The sequence below is a fragment of the Eucyclogobius newberryi genome, unplaced genomic scaffold (genome assembly GCF_026437365.1).
Source record: "Eucyclogobius newberryi isolate DKJ021-1_F unplaced genomic scaffold, fEucNew1.0.hap1 SCAF_9, whole genome shotgun sequence".
In the NCBI taxonomy this organism is placed as follows: domain Eukaryota; kingdom Metazoa; phylum Chordata; class Actinopteri; order Gobiiformes; family Gobiidae; genus Eucyclogobius; species Eucyclogobius newberryi.
This window is the reverse complement of record NW_027316532.1, coordinates 36,222,228-36,239,861: the sequence shown is the minus strand read 5'-3', so window position 1 is coordinate 36,239,861 and position 17,634 is coordinate 36,222,228.

Sequence of the window (17,634 nt, the reverse complement as noted above, 5' to 3'; positions counted from 1 at the left end):
GTTCTGGATGGCAGAACTTTTGTTTTTGTTTGTTGTTGGTCCGTGGCGAGCATGTCCATGTTATACCATTTGATTAAGAGTAAAAGCCTATTTTGATTTCAGAAGAAACAAAAGGTATGTTTTTGCACTTTGAGCTGTAACATGTTTGAGGCCATAAGAACAAACTTCTTATGGCCTCAGACATGTTATACTGGACCGACTCCTGCTGCTGCTGTGTGTATCCTGCCTGTTCTCATCCATGACCCGCAGGACGTTGTCTCTTCGTTGTGGCGTTATGTGCAAAATGCTCTAAAACTCTCTTAAACTAACTCTGCTGTATCCATGCAGCGGACAGGGGAGTGTGGGCTTATTGTCCTCATTAAGTTTGTCCTGGAGCTAATCGCGTGACGCAATGCTAACATACAGCTGATGTGCTGCTGTTATTGTTTCATCTGCTTTAAACTTGTCACTATCACATTTAAAACAAAAATAAAACCCTCCTAAAATCCTTATATCTGTCATCAGACAAATTTACACCGACTTGCTTCCTAACAGTGTCTTCCAGTCCCTCATCCTGAAGACAATACAGGAAACAAACATTCTCATACCGGGACAGTTCTGTTTCTACTGGTGCACACCTGCAATAAATCAACTTCTTTGAATCAGACATTCCACTGGTCCCTGTATTGGTTAGTCAGAGGAAGCAGGCACCTTATTCCGGAGGTTGGCCTGAGCGCCTCCATCATCCTTCCGGTTGTATTAGGAAACATAGGGCTGCCGACTGCAAGAGAAAATAAGTTCTACAAAAACTAAAACCACGTTTTCAGACAGCCAAGGGAATCTGTGAAATGTTGACAGGTTGGTCACGTGAACATTGAATATTTTACACAATCAATCTACTTAATAGCATATTTTAAAGGCGACACTTTCCCCACTTAAGTGAACAGACTTCCTGCTCAACTGGAAGTGCCATTATAACGGAAGTGCCAATCTGTGGCAAAAAGCGGCAGAAGTGAATAGGGTGCTCTATGGCCCCCTGCATTCATTGGAGACCCCAACATGGATCTATTAAATTAACTGGAAAGGATATTGCCATTTTAGATGAATAAATCACCAGCAAATATGCTCATTTAAACTTGTTTAAATATACAATTGTGTAATGCAATTTTCAAATAAAGTTTCCTACTAATGCAGTTTAGGTGAGATGTGCATGAATAATACAATATACTGTAAGTAATATGTAGTATGTATTATTAGTGAGCCCTTATAATATAAAGAAAATAATTAGTAATTTTATATCTTGAATGTATCAGATTCATTGCTCGTAACAATGGCACATCTACATTATTGAGGAAAAAACAACTACCAACCCCAGAAATTCAAAATGAATAGCTTTTTTTTGGATAAAAAAGAAACAAAAGATTTTTGATATTCGGCCATCAATAAGATCTCATAACATAAGAAATCTAAAATGGACAATATTTACATAAAACCATTGTTGATTTTATAATAATTACCATAATTTTGCTGTAAAGTATTTGTTCCAAGTAGTAATTTAACTGGAAACAGTTATTATGAACTCCTTCAATCCCTGTATGAAAAATGTAGGACTCCTGTGTCGGCCAAAATATAATTTCTTCAAAGGTCTGAGGTAATAATAATGCCTTTACAGCTTGTCCAGTAGGTACATCATCTACTGTAGCTCCTCGCCCTGCCTCAGCACCGCTCAATTATTCAGCTGGGCTCAGGAACAGCTCTGTGTGCTACTTACAACACACCGAACTAGGCCAAAGAGACTCCCACTCCGCTGTGAGCTAAAAACCCCATGTATTTGGGTCTTGATCAAGGAATTTCATAAAGGCCTACAGTACAAACATGGCTGCAACAAATTGCTCATTCGCTCACCTCCTAGAGAACAAATCAATAAAGAGTTTGAATAAAACTTAAACTACATTTACTTTTCATTGGGAAATATGAATTATACCAAACAGTATTATAATTACAGTATTATAATTACAGTGTAGCGCTTTTCAATTCATTTCAATACAATTCATTTTTGTAACGCCCAAAGTCAGCAGTTGCCTTGAAGGGCGACACCACCTTCAAGGCGCTCAAAGGGCTTTACAATGCTTTGTGGGTGAAGTGTCTTGCCAAAGGACAGTATACCTGCAATACCTATTACAAATGTGAATGAATAAATTACTGTTTATTGCATCGACTTCAGATAATGAGATTTGTAAATCTGTTTTTGGTTACAAAACCAAACCCTGCTTCCTTTGCAGTTATGAAATATGTTAATAACAATAACATTTCCTTGCATTTATGCTGTGGAAGAGTAGAGATAAAGAAAAGGAAATATCAAATCAACTATAAATATTTTAACCGTTGGATGGTTGACTTTCACCAACGGTGTGTCTGGTCTCACCACAACAAAAACTCCTTGGCCACAAATAGAATAGAATCTGTCCTGCACAGATTTCTAAAGTCGATGCTAAGCGGTTTGTTAGCTCCGCTCACTCATAGTTAACATGTCGCTTCGAACTGGAAACATTGCCATGATGCCACAGCACTGAAAAATGACCAACCCATCTCTAATCTGCCATTTTTGGGCAAAGTACTTGAAAATTTGTTTTTGGTTTTGTTTCCCAGCTGCTTACTGACTTCCTCTTAATAAACAACTAATGTGATGTTTTAGACCCTAACATCAGCACTGAGACTGCTCTTGTCAAGGTGACAAGTGACATACGCCTGAACACAGACACGGGCAAAGCCTCGGACTTGATTCTGTTAGATCTGAGAGCTGCTTTGGACACTGTCGATCATGGGATCCTCTTACAGAGACTAGAGGACTGGGTGGGCATCACTGGCACTGCCCTAGATTGGTTAAAGTACTATCTGGAAGACAGGAAGTACTTTGTTGAAATTGGTATATGTGTCTCAGACCCGATAATATAATACATCCATGCTCAGACCACATGCCCCTGACCTGTGGGGTGCCCCAAGGGTCAATCCTGGGACCCCTTCTGTTCAACCTCTACATGCTGCCGTTAGGTTATCTGATACGCAGTGAAAATGTGTCCTATCACAATGATGCAGACGACACTCAGATCTATGTTTCACTATCGGCAGGTGACTATGGACCAGTAGATTCACTCTGTCACTGCATCCAACAGATCAGTTTGTGGATGCAAAACAACTTTCTCCAGCTGAACTCAGACAAGACTGAAATCATCGTTTTTGGCACAGAAAGAGAAAGTGTTAGTGTCATCTCCAGAGTCTCGCTCTAAAACCTACAAATCAAGTTAGAAATCTGGGGGTAATAATAGACTCACATTTTAATTTTAACAGCTACGTCAAATCAATAACATCAGCAGCTTTTTACCATCTAAAAACATTGCCAAAATCAAAAATATAGTGTCTAAACCAGATTTGGAGAGACTTATCCATGCGTTTGTCTCCAGTAGATTAGACTACTGTAACGGCCGCTCACTGGCCTCTCCAAACGAGTTGTAAAACAGCTGCAGTACATCCAGAACGCTGCTGCTCGGGTCCTGACTAGAACCAGGAAGTATGATCACATTAGTCCTGTTCTCAGGTCTCTGCACTGCCCCCTGTGGCTCAGAGAAGAGACTTTAAAGCAGCTCTGCTTGTGTATAAGTCTCTCCATGGCCTAGCACCAAAGTACATCTTGGATATGTTAGTGCCATATGAACCATCTCGGACTCTGAGGACCTCAGGGACCGGCCTCCTGCTGGTGCCAGAGTCAGGACTAAACATGGACCGGCCTCCTGCTGGTGCCAGAGTCAGGACTAAACATGGACCGGCCTCCTGCTGGTGCCAGAGTCAGGACTAAACATGGACCGGCCTCCTGCTGGTGCCAGAGTCAGAACTAAACATAGACCGGCCTCCTGCTGGTGCCAGAGTCAGGACTAAACATGGACCGGCCTCCTGCTGGTGCCAGAGTCAGAACTAAACATGGACCGGCCTCCTGCTGGTGCCAGAGTCAGAACTAAACATGGACCGGCCTCCTGCTGGTGCCAGAGTCAGGACTAAACATGGACCGGCCTCCTGCTGGTGCCAGAGTCAGGACTAAACATGGACCGGCCTCCTGCTGGTGCCAGAGTCAGGACTAAACATGGACCGGCCTCCTGCTGGTGCCAGAGTCAGAACTAAACATAGACCGGCCTCCTGCTGGTGTCAGAGTCAGAACTAAACATGGACCAGCCTCCTGCTGGTGCCAGAGTCAGAACTAAACATGGACCGGCCTCCTGCTGGTGCCAGAGTCAGGACTAAACATGGACCGGCCTCCTGCTGGTGCCAGAGTCAGGACTAAACATGGACCGGCCTCCTGCTGGTGCCAGAGTCAGGACTAAACATGGACCGGCCTCCTGCTGGTGCCAGAGTCAGAACTAAACATGGACCGGCCTCCTGCTGGTGCCAGAGTCAGGACTAAACATGGACCGGCCTCCTGCTGGTGCCAGAGTCAGGACTAAACATGGACCGGCCTCCTGCTGGTGCCAGAGTCAGGACTAAACATGGACCGGCCTCCTGCTGGTGCCAGAGTCAGGACTAAACATGGACCGGCCTCCTGCTGGTGCCAGAGTCAGGACTAAACATGGACCGGCCTCCTGCTGGTGCCAGAGTCAGAACTAAACATGGACCGGCCTCCTGCTGGTGCCAGAGTCAGGACTAAACATGGACCGGCCTCCTGCTGGTGCCAGAGTCAGGACTAAACATGGACCGGCCTCCTGCTGGTGCCAGAGTCAGGACTAAACATGGACCGGCCTCCTGCTGGTGCCAGAGTCAGAACTAAACATGGACCGGCCTCTTGCTGGTGCCAGAGTCAGGACTAAACATGGACCGGCCTCCTGCTGGTGCCAGAGTCAGGACTAAACATGGACCGGCCTCCTGCTGGTGCCAGAGTCAGGACTAAACATGGGGTAACAGCGTTTTAGTTTTCTGCAGCTAAAATCTGGGACAGTGTTCCTGAAGATGTGGAACAGGCCTCTACTCTTCTCTACAATCTACACAACTGATGATATTCAAATCCAGGCTAAATTGTTTATCAGTGCATATGACTGAAAAAACAGATAAAGGCGTAAAAGAGAAGAGTACAAATGAATACTCTTCTCTTTTATGCCTTCATCTGTTTTGTGATTTTAATGCATTTTTCCTGTTGTGGGAAGCACTTTGAATTGTGTTTGTGTGAAAGGTGTATAAATTGTGCTGTACAAATAAACTTGCCTTTGTGCAATGGCAGCCCAGGTTGAAAGAGTAGCTTTAGTGTATTTGCTGTACAAAGCCTAACAACAGAGACAATTGGCTCGGCGGCTTGTCAGGGTCCACGAGATACAGGCGATCCCAGTTTGTTACATTTCATAATATGTTCTCATAACAGGGTTTGTTTTGGTCCTTCTTTCAGATAACTTCCGCCAAAAGTTCACCTTTGTTCAACTCCTGCTTCAAACGAATATTTGCGGACGCATTAACGCGCCGCACTGGACACCCTGGACTTTACATGTAAACTGGATATTTGGACGCTGCAGTATGAACACAGCATTAGAGTTATGATTTTTCTTCTCCATCTTGCTTAAATTTCAACAACTAGATTAGCATACATAGTGTATATCGTTGATTGTTATTTAGGCAAACTCCCAAACTAGGGCTGGGCAAAACTAACAAAAATGACCACGTGTTTTTACATATTTCAATAACAAGATGTGTGTGTTGAGGTCTTGTTTTTGCCCATGGTATTACTCTTGGACTTTAATTGATGAGAAATAACTCCCACGGGACTCCGATGTAGTTAACAAAGTTTAATCCACAGTTTTGTAACACTTCTTATAGGAGTAATCAAAACAGCTATTCTCAAAAAATAGAAAACTACGGTAAGAAAACCATTTGGCTCTTGAATTCTGCGCTGTCTCCTGCGCCCCTTGCTTTGCTGTTCCTTGTACCCCCCTGTTCCTTGTACCCCCTGAGCCTTGTACCCCCCTGTTCCTTGTACCCCCTGAGCGCTGTCTCTCTTAAAGTGACAGTAACATATTTACATCAGTAGGCAAAAGACTACAAATACATTCTACAAATAAAACAAATGTAGTAAAATTAATTTATCTTATTCAAACAACCACATTATTTATCCGTGAAACATAAAATTACATATTTATAACAAAATATCAACATAACCTCAAGATAAATCGATGAATCGATAATTGTGATATTCAGGTCAAAATGGTGCTTTTTATGTGGTTTATATTACAATAGCATTACTTTTGCATTCAGAGAGTTTGATTTCATAACGCGGGTCACAAGCTATAGTAACATTAATGTATTAGAATGAAACGAGCGTGACGTTTCTTCTCATAATAACACTAAAATTGTATAGTGTCGTGAAATTAACCTTTAAATATTGAGCTTAAGAGTCAACATTGTATACAATATCAAAATTAAATGAACTGTAAAACCAGCCACAAAGTTTAGTGGCAATTTTAGTAGATAATGTACACATTTGCATATCTTCAAAAAAACTATTTTATATATTGAAAACCTCAACTCCAGACAACATGGACAGACTGAACATGATTTTTACTATAGAAGTCGCTGAGGCTGAGCTCAGGGAGGCAGTGCAGTTCCTCCTGCAATTGATCACTGTAAAGATAGGACTCACTGGAGCTAAACGGTTAAAGCGAAGGGGATGCGGCTGTAAAATTGCTTGTCTGTATGTCCTTTGGGGATGCAGATCGAACTGGTGTGTGTGTGTGTGTGTGTGTTTTAGAAGGAGATGGTACACCACAAAACTAAAAAACAGCAAAGCCTGTGATCATAAGCCTAATATCAACTATTTCTGTAAAAGTAACAATGATGCTATTTTAACTAGACATTTTTTTCTGCATTTTGAGTCGGATTAGCCACTTGACAGTCAATAAAATATTTGGTCTTTGTCCACTCACAGGTTTTTCTCCCAATAAGCTCAAACCAGTGTCAATACATCGCCAGTGCTTGACCTGTGATAGATATATTATGTGTTTGAAATGTTTTTGTTTATTTAATTGATCGGCTCATGTTAATGAACATACATGAAATACATGCTGTAAACAGGGAGAATTGTAGGCATGGGCTTATTTCAGTATTCACTCCCACAACACACACCAGCATATTATTGCACATGTTTTTAATGCTAAGGGAATCGTTCCGAGAACCTTCTTGCTGTGAAGCGAGAGCACTAAGCACTGGGCTAAAAGTCAACTTTGAAAACAAATATTATTGGCAGACATGCTTAAGTGTGGTCTACGTGATGTTAAGGGTTTTTAATGATAAATAACACAAGTTTACTGCATGACAAATGAGACCACCAGACAGTGGCAGTTGTTCGACTGACAATGTTTGGGTCTGTTGTTCGTGTCTTTCCTGCTGTTTTGATCAGAATCAGAATCAGAAAAGGTTTATTAATGAACATTTCGAGTGTTTTTTGAAGCTTTCTTTTACTTCTGTACGTACTTGCATTGCAACGCCAAGATTTCCCCATTGTGTGGACAAATAAAGGCTTATCTTATCTTATCTGAAATAAAAATAGGCTTACTATTTACTCTAAATCTACAGTTAAATTTACAGATGTAGTGAAGAGAGTGAACAGTGTAATAATGAGTGATTGATTCACATGGATCAATCCACACACAACCAGTCTACAGGTTATAGTAATGAAGTATACACTCATGTATAAAAACATAGGTTACTCTAAGCAGGGGCTAGGCTGGCTCTTTATGAATGTAAGAAATGTCATCTATTGAAGCCGAGTGGAGTTAAATATTCATGGTTCCTGTTAAATTTAATAGTATTCATTATAATTTTGAAACACAAAACCCATGGATATTTTGTTTATTTTGCATAATGCTGGACCTTAAATGTAAAAATGTTGTTGAGTGAAATAAATGTATGTTTAGAAAATGTTTGTTTTTTTCTCCATGAATGTGAAGAGTAAATTATGGGACCCCACAAATCGGAACCAGAGAATGAAAGGGGTTCTTTTGAGCTTTGCACATAAAAGACTGGATTTTGGTATAGGAACTGAAAATGTATTGTTTATTTATTTAAAATAAGTGTTAGGTTGACTGCACAGAATCTGCCCTTTGACCACACTCAGAAAAACTGACTAACCATTTCATCCTCATAGTTTCCTCTGCCTCAGGTCGCTCTCTCCCTTCCTCGCTCCCTTCATTAGAACGTACCCGGTGCTTGTTGAACGACAGAGAAGAAAGGCTGGTTATTCAAATTTAAATCAACACTGACACAGAAGCAGATGTAAGAAGAGAGAAGAAAGAGAGAGGAGGATGAAGGCAGCTACAACACTGTTCCAGACGTTGTTAGTATTAATGTGATTCCACTGCCAGGGATGGATCGATGCAGGCAGATGAGGGAATGTGTTAACATCCTAATCTCTAATGGCATCAGAGCAGCAGACTATAAAAGCTGAACCACTTCTTAAAGCACAATTGCACACAAGTTAAGATACATATAGATGATAAGGAAGACTGACGGACACAAGGAACTAATTGTGTGTTGAGAAGCAGATGCAGATGGCCCCGATGGCCCCGATGGCCCCGATGGCCCCGTGGACTGAGTCGTACTGGTGTTACTGGAATACTGACCGGTTCCATTTTCATTGTGAGAGCTTTTTGTGTGTAGTTTGGATAATCTCAGGTGTCTTGAGTTGGTTTTAGCTCAGCAACAGCAGGATTAAATCTTTTAGATACAAAGCGTGTATATGGCGTTTTGTGGGATTATTTTGGTTTGGGTAAAGATGTTGAAAAAATAAATTGTGGAGCCGGAAAAACAGTGAAACCCAGTAATTAAGCAATTGAGATTAGTTTTGACAGAGTTATCATACGCCAACAGCCAAGAACGCAAAGGTGCTTCATTTTCTGGAACGGGGTCCACACACTGTTTGTCTCGATTGAGATGTTATGGCTTTAATGTTCCAAAAGTATGGCCTTCTACTTATCTACGGTATTACAAGTGCTTTTGGGGGTCACCTATCCACAGATTTGACTTGTAACTGGGCCTAGTTGCATCACCTGCTTGTCTCTATGGCGATAAAAGTTTAATGCTGTAAGTACTGCATAAGTAAAAAATACCTTGATACCAGATGCTGTGGTCGTTGATGAGGACATTATCTTGACTTTCCGTGGATATTACTCTGAAACAAAAACATTTTATTAGTGCCTGTGGTAGCTATAATGATTGCACTCAGGACTTCTAAAACCACAGACAGCATTGGGTGTGCTCACATTTAAATTAAGGTGCTAATGGAAAACAGAGCTGAAGACAGTAGTAATAAATCACTGAGCGGCTGGACAGGCTGTCGTGATTGGACCTCATCTCCATTCCCATTAAAACTCTTTGGTATGCAGCGTGACAATCCTATTTCTTTTACCTATCATCCTTAAACAAAAAATAATGAGGAATCTTAATTTTACCATGAGCTCAATTTCTTTAAATTTAATCTGGACTCATTAGTAAGCCTGTAGAGCGGTCTTGTGGTGAAGACAACCTCAGAGACTTGCTTGTGTGCATGTGAGAGACAGTATCTTTAATTACCCAGGTAACACAGCCAGATGCTCCATCACTCTGGCAAAAGCAGTGATTAAAAGTAGTAAAATATTCATTTCAATCAGACACCCACATGCCACATGTATAATTAATACACAGCGGAAGGACACATAACTTCTAGCACCAGGTATTTCCGTGGATTCTCTCTATAGGCTTCAACCAGCTGCTGTTTGTGGATATTAGTCTCGTCTGTGTGACTGAAAAAGAAAGGAATTGAAAAACAGTGCGCGGGGTGGTCATAGGTCATGCAGACTGCATTCTGGGACACCCACATAGCAGATGCGCCAGGCTGCTCCGTCTCTGCCCCGACGCGCAGTGGGAGTGTTTTGTTTGGGGGATTCAGCATATCCTCCTTGTCACGTACCTTGGAGTCTACTTTTCATTTGATGTGGGAGGGATGCCTCTTTAAAGCACCTTCTTCTACTTCTCTTGAGCTTGTCAATACTCAGGAATACCTAGTCAGAGGTCTGTGCGGCAATGTGGAGTCTCTGGTGGGCGTCACGATAAACAAACTCAAAACAATGGGTGACCTAAAGGTGAATTCACAGACACAAAGTAGACGTTATATTTCTTTCGCCCAAGGCTGTTGAAAGCAAAGTAACAGACAGACAGACGCCATATCTCTATCTTTGAATAAAAAACACCCCAGGAGCGCTCTTTAAGTCTTTCTCCTTCTCTGGTCATATCCCTTGGTTCCACTTTGTCGACTCTGTATTTTTGTCACACCATTGTTTACAGAAGGCGGCTAGGAATCACACTAATGTCCAATTAAATGACTAATATATCTAAAACATGACTTTGGAAAGCTGTGATTGTAGTATAAAGTGTGCATCTCATTTATCTTCCTAGGTTCCTGTTCATTTGATTCCTCAGTTGCAAATCCCACCCACAAAGGAGAGAGGACACCAGAGGGATGTTTCCAATTGGCTCTCTTTTCTCAGTAAGCGAGATTGACAGCAGAGGAATTGAGTAATCAAGGAGGCAAGTGAACAGAAATGGGACACGACCCTGGATTAAGCTCACAGTCCCAAGTCAGGAGCGTACACTTCACCTAGTTTGTTTTATGGTTGATTTGAATAATGGTCAATAAACAACATCTAGAAAAATCCCTGGAGTATTTTTGCTCTTAAGAACATACAATGAATAGGATGTGCTCATATGTTATTTGTCACTTATATTTTTTGGTTTTCTTGTTGCTTTCTTCTGTCACAGGATCTATTGTATCACGCTCTTTACAATTACCTGTTGATGTTCATATCTCCATGGAGAAAAGGTCAAGTTACAGGTCAGATCTGCGAACAGGGGACCTCGCTCAAAGCAAGAATGCATGTTTTTGTGGACATTTTAAGAGCTAGGAATGAAATAAATGCTTGATAACTTTGATACTGTGGAACATTCAGGTCAAAGGATCAACATGACAACCATCAACAAAAGTGACATGTATATTGCACCTTTACAAACCAGTGTAGACCAATAATAACGTTTTATCACGCTCTCTTATTCATCTTTTGCACTATATTTTCACTTTCCCCTCCTCTTGTATATATAACACCTTTAACTAGTATACATTACAATATTTATATTGCATAATGGAAGTTTTTTTTCTTTTCTGAAAGCTTACAATTTACACTCTTACTTTACCTAAACTACATTGTTATTAATGTGTAGATTCTAAAAAGAAAACCAAAATTAAAAAAAAAAAAAAAAAAAAAAAGAGATCCTTTTTGGAAATACATTTATACCTTGTTACTTTAAAAATAAATACTCATATTGTATTACAATTAGAATTATTTTCTGTTATTTGGGTGTTTTCAGCTTACTGCTTGGAGGTTGAAGCTGTTAAACCATCATAATTTGGCCCTTGGAAAAACTCGCTCAAATCTCTTTTCATGTCTATTTTTAGGCTTTGGGGAAAATGTGCACCGTCCAGTTTATTCTACTCACTAACAAGAGCCAACATGAAAAGACTGTTCAACGTCAGTAGCATTAATGTCATAACTGATTTTTTATTTTCAACACATCTTATATTTTTAAACGGCATAAGTGTGAAACAAGTGATAACAGTTGGCAGCATTATATAAGCTTTATGACTGTGAATGCAGCAGGGATTCCCCGCTTTGATTTGAATATGACTACATTGGTTTAATCTCTGCTCGTACAAAATCTTAAACTTTACATCTCTCTGATCGGCTTGAAGTGACACACAAAAGTAATTCTCTCGAGTTTGACATCAGTGACTGGTTCCTAAAGCTGTTCCTGGCAGTTTAATTGGTTCGAGACGCAGTATTACACTATTATATAATGTACGTTCCTTTTGATTCTTCCTCACACGTGTCGAAAAATCTACATCTGTGTGTATATAATCCTCTTTTCTGACTCAACATTAATCTGTATACACGATCCACGTTTCTCGCAACCATTTTATCTGCTTGGCTAACACATTAAAACCATTTTTTTTGATACGCTAATGTCTTGTGTTCTCTTGAAGCTGCGCACTAGAAAAAACAACGGAACCAAGATCAACGGATTACTAATTATTCTCTTGCACAAGCTTCTTGTTCCTCCTTTTATGAATGTTGATAAGTGCTTGTGGTTTATAGGGCTTGTGTTACGGCAGTTTCCTGTAAACAATGATCAAGTAAAGAGTAACCAGGCAATAATTTGAAGCAGAAACAGAGTCTCTCGGTCTCTCTCAAAAGGTGGAAGTTTATTCACGTGCACAGTGGATAAACACCCTCTCTCTCCCTAAGACAAGTTCGTTCTGTCCCTACCTAACTTTACAATTTACAAAGTACACCTTTTATAGGTGGTAACAAACATAACATAATCACAACCCAAATCAGCTCAAAAAGAGATAGACCAGACTATCACGTCTGTGACGGTTCCAGCCATCTCTTCAGAGGTTTAATCAAAGACCATTTCCACATCGAATCTGGTCCTGACGCATTAATTGATGATTAAGAGGCGCCGGACAGTAGATATTCAGTATAATCAGGACCTCATATTCTTATCCCATCTGCACACAGGAGAACAACAAAGATATTAATTCCGTGACATGTCATGGCCTAAAACAACATTAGAATGACATGACATGACCCATTTTCTGCCATTACAATACCACTCTTTTGATTATCTTAAACCCCTGTTTAATATCATATCATCAATCAATTACCAATCAGAGAAAATATTAATCAATAATTAATAACACAACAAAAAATGAATAATAACAATAAATATAGCCGCAAGCGGCAATGATCGGCCCTCGCCACGCCGCCGCCACACCGCCGCCACGCCGCAAGAGGAGGGGGCGCTAACGCGCCCCAATTGTCCTTTTATCACGCCTACTGCTGAATCTGTGACGCTGTCACATGTTCTCCCCTTTGTTTTACCATCAAAAAGCAATTTTATTTTGAATTCTTGGCAAAATGTGCGGCTTTGCCGCACAGACACCGTGACTCTTTGAATGAAAATGTGGATAACTTTTGATGGTCCTGAAGATGAGTCTCACCAAATTTCAGGTTAATAGGGCTGACGCCCTGGGAGGAGTTTGTGAAAGTCTAAAGTGTAAACATGTTCTGGCCCCATTGGAATAACATGGGAGGTTTCGGTCATCGTTACGGCAACGCCATAACAATTATGACATGGGTCTCATTGACTTTTTTGATGGGGATGCTAAAATTGAGTTGTGTGTCAAATTTCATATAATTTCGCAAAACTAAACATTTAACCTCCATATAAAATCTGTAGGGGGCGCTGTGGCGCCAAATGAATTTATTTCACTTCAAGTAGGTTTAGGGCAAAGAGTTTAACAACTGATTCTAATTTGACGCAATTCGGACTTTATCTGCGCAAACGGCAGAAATTTTAAATATGGGAGATTTCTGAAATTTTAGTTACAGTTTGCGGCTTCGCCGCACAGAGACCGTGAGAGGTATCAATGTAATTTGGATAACTTTTGATGTCCCACTCCTCAGTAGCATTTTCACCAAATTTCAGCTTTTTAGGGCCAACGCCCTGGGAGGAGTTCGTAAAAGTACGACGTTTGGAAAAACTCCGAAGTCATGTTTAGCCATTTTTGAAGCAATATGGCCGACATTTGGTTCGGGGGACGGCGTTGCCGTAATAATATTTTTTACTTCTCTTGTCACCATCTACCTCTGCGCCAAATTTCATGATTCTACGATCAGATTTTTTTTGGGTCATTTCCCATCTCTCAATGCATTTTTGGTACATTTGGTGGCGCTGACGCGCCAATTTTTTTTATTTTAGAAAAGGGAAATAGCCAGAATGTAGAGAGGCACGATTTTTAGAGGTGTGCAAATTTTTGTGACTTTTCGTCAATGTTCACTGGGTGAAAAATAGGGGGGTTGGTCCCGAGAAGAAGAAGAAAGAAAGAAAGAAAGAATAATATTCCGATGCGAAAACAATGTTTCCCATTTTTCAAATATCATAAACTATACATTTTCGGAAAGCGCTCGCGCTTTCCTACCTCATGGTGTGGGTCCCTGGTCACTGACGGGTACTTTCGATAATTTTGAGTGGGCTCCGCCCACTTTGTGTTTTTGGCCCTCTATACAGTAATAATGTTCAATTTTTGCATTACATGCTTATATGCACGGAACATGCAAGAGATGGGGAACGTATTCGTGAGCTACTTAGCGCAAATGAGTGCTTTATATGGGGATGACGACCGCGAAGCGGTCGTCATCCCAATGTAAAGTGCTCGTTTAGTGCGAACTTTTGCACGGGCTTCGCCCGTTTACAACGGTAATGTTCCATTTTCCTACAACTAATTAGTATGCACGGGGCGTGCATGAGTGGAGGAGTGCGTTAGTGAGTGTTTGGAAGTGGGCGAGCGCTTCGCGCTCGATTTCGTGCGCACTACGTGCGCACTTTCGCAGCCGTGCTTCGCACGGCCTTACGAGATTAATAGGCCTCTCGCCAGCTTGTGGCGCTCGGGCCTAATTAGATAAATTATCAAAAAATATATATATTAATAAAAATGACCAATTTAATGATTAAAAACACTAATTAATAAAATTGAACTCTTGAAATTAGAAATAAAATAACAATCAAAATAATAATAATGATAATAATAATAAAAAATAGATAAAATTATTAATAGATAGTCTGGTCTATCTCTTTTTGAGCTGATTTGGGTTGTGATTATGTTATGTTTGTTACCACCTATAAAAGGTGTACTTTGTAAATTGTAAAGTTAGGTAGGGACAGAACGAACTTGTCTTAGGGAGAGAGAGGGTGTTTATCCACTGTGCACGTGAATAAACTTCCACCTTTTGAGAGAGACCGAGAGACTCTGTTTCTGCTTCAAGTTATTGCCTGGTTACTCTTTACTTGATCATTGTTTACAGGAAACTGCCGTAACAATTTGGCGTCACGAACAGGATATTCAGTATAATCAGGACCTCATATTCTTATCCCATCTGCACACAGGAGAACAACAAAGATATTAATTCCGTGACATGTCATGGCCTAAAACAACATTAGAATGACATGACATGACCCATTTTCTGCCATTACACTTGCTAATTGCAAAACCAGCCACGTGAAATCAAAGCAATACTTAAAACATCTGACTGTTTTTTGGAACTCTATTTCCAAATGTAAATGTATGGTAGTTGTAGAGAGTAACAGAATGTGCATGAAAGTAGAAGGATTTGCCTATAAAAGGAAGATTAAAACTTTCATCCATCAGGCACAAAATTGGGTAAACCAAAAATAAAGACAGCATTTCCAATAAACAGTGAACAAGTGAAACTAGGGATGTCATTGTTATTTGGTTCATTGATAATGGTGATAATTCTGGTCACAATAGAATAATCATAAGCACGAAAAAATGATAATTGTGATGAAAAGTCACACTACATGTAAAGTACTTTTTTATCTGGCTGTTTACGTGACAAATGAAGCCTGGGTAAATTCAGCCTGGAAGACCTAACTCCACCCATCTACGTCAAGGACACCATGGAAGGACCCCTCTCCCCAGCGCCATCATCGCACTCAAGCGGGCGCCCGCCTGTCCGTCTGTGAGAGTCAGATCCCTCACTTCACCATGGACTCTCCCAGGTTTCTGCGCTTATCCCAAAGAGGTTATGCAGTTTTTCCTGGCCAAGAAGTAGGGTGAAAGGTCAGGGGGCGTCTGCACCATGGCCCTCGCACCTGCTCCTCATCCCCAATCAACGCTCTCAAGTCACTCCTCCCCGCTCCCAATCAGCACCAGGCGGTCACATTTAAGCCCTCAGGCAGATGGCTCGGCCGCTCAAACCGTACTGCGACCCACCACCTCCCCAGCTCCTCCTCTACATTCCCCTCATCCCCTACCTTCTCTTCACATCTACCACCACCAGTCTCCAGGCTCCGGGGGGAGACATCTAATACAAATAGATCATGGAGTGCCCATGATTTCAACGTCTTCCGCCGGGGTCTGAGCGCCAAATAACTTACGAATAAAGCTTGCTAAACAGTCCATTCTCGTGGTCTCTTTGTCTCTCCAGGGTGAAATATCTTACATTTTTCATTCAGGAATCGCCACACATTAGTAAATGAAAGTGAATTAAGGATTTCACAGGTTGTTTGGTCAGAGTGTCGACAATCAAGAAGATCAATGATATCAAGTGTGAGAAGTTTCTTCTCACACTTGATATTAAGACATCTCAAGTACAAACTATACGTCCTAAGTTTCAAGGACGAGGTATATACAAACGTGGCCTTGTATAGCGTCATTTGAATACAGAGACATAAACCATCACTCCATTAGAAGTCATTACCAGACTCCTCCCTCAGGCTGTAAATACAAATGTTTTCTTAACACTTCCCGATTCTCCCTTGAAAAATTTGGCAAGCTCTAATGATGGCTATTGGCATTCCTCGCGTCGAAGGCCGTTTTGGAACCTGTAAACAACTCTGACAGCATAAACTTATATATCATCAAGTACCGTAGGCGAATACATACTGTGCTATAAGTGTGCGTCTGTGTTGCACGTAAAGGCGGTTTATCCCTCATGCGATCACAAAGAAGTTCTCTCCCCTGTTGCCGTACAACCATGAATAATGCACACTTTAATATTGCAATGTATGGAGTCGTTGCTAATTAATTCAGCATTTCCCACTTAGGTTATCTCATTAATGCGATGTCTTTGTAGTCGGTGCAGCATAACATTCTTGTGGCCTTGAATGATAAAGCTGTCTATTCCAAATATTTTCCCTGAATGCATTCTATTGCATTTTTTCTTGTTTTGAAGTTGAATATGAACAGGGTGGGTTACGACACGAGCCCCGCCAGCCATCCTTCCTTTTCCATTAAGTACAAAAGATCAGTCTAATACAAATCTGTCCCAAACTAACTAGTATCATCCCAAGTCAAACTTCACACACACATTTGAATAAAAAGGCTTCATACTTTTGATCTTTGTTGCTAAAATGGAATGTAACTTCTGATAAAGAACAATATCATTCTTACACTATTTTGTCCTATTTTTGTGTATTATTTATTTTCAGAATCTGTTGGAGAAAAAAAAGCATCTCTTCCCTGTGCCAGTCAAACACTCAGCTCTTTTTAGTTTGGTCATCAGAGGCACATTACTCCTAAAACATATGCACATACAATCGCAATGTCTTAGGGTTCATGTCTCCAGGACTCGAGTACCGTACTGATGCAAATAAATGCATCTGATCTCCTGCGATAGAACTCCGGCCTCGTGCTTCTTCTTTCAGCTTTCTGGCTTCTTCAATTGATTTATACAACAATACCAATACTTTAGATGCTTATTCAATTCATTAGGTATTCAGGTGTAAATTTTCTTTTTTAGAACCCAAACCCAAGCTTTGGACAAGTTTGGAAATGCCCCTCAATAGATTAATCACTGCTCAAAAACAAGCAACGCTCTCACTCACAAAAAGGAGACACAATGGCTATATTTTAAAGTGATAAAAACAGATGAACATTTGCCTGTGCGTACCACAAAATATCAGATGTAAGATGTATTTAAGCATTTATAGATTGTTTATTTATGGTTAGATCACTGTAGT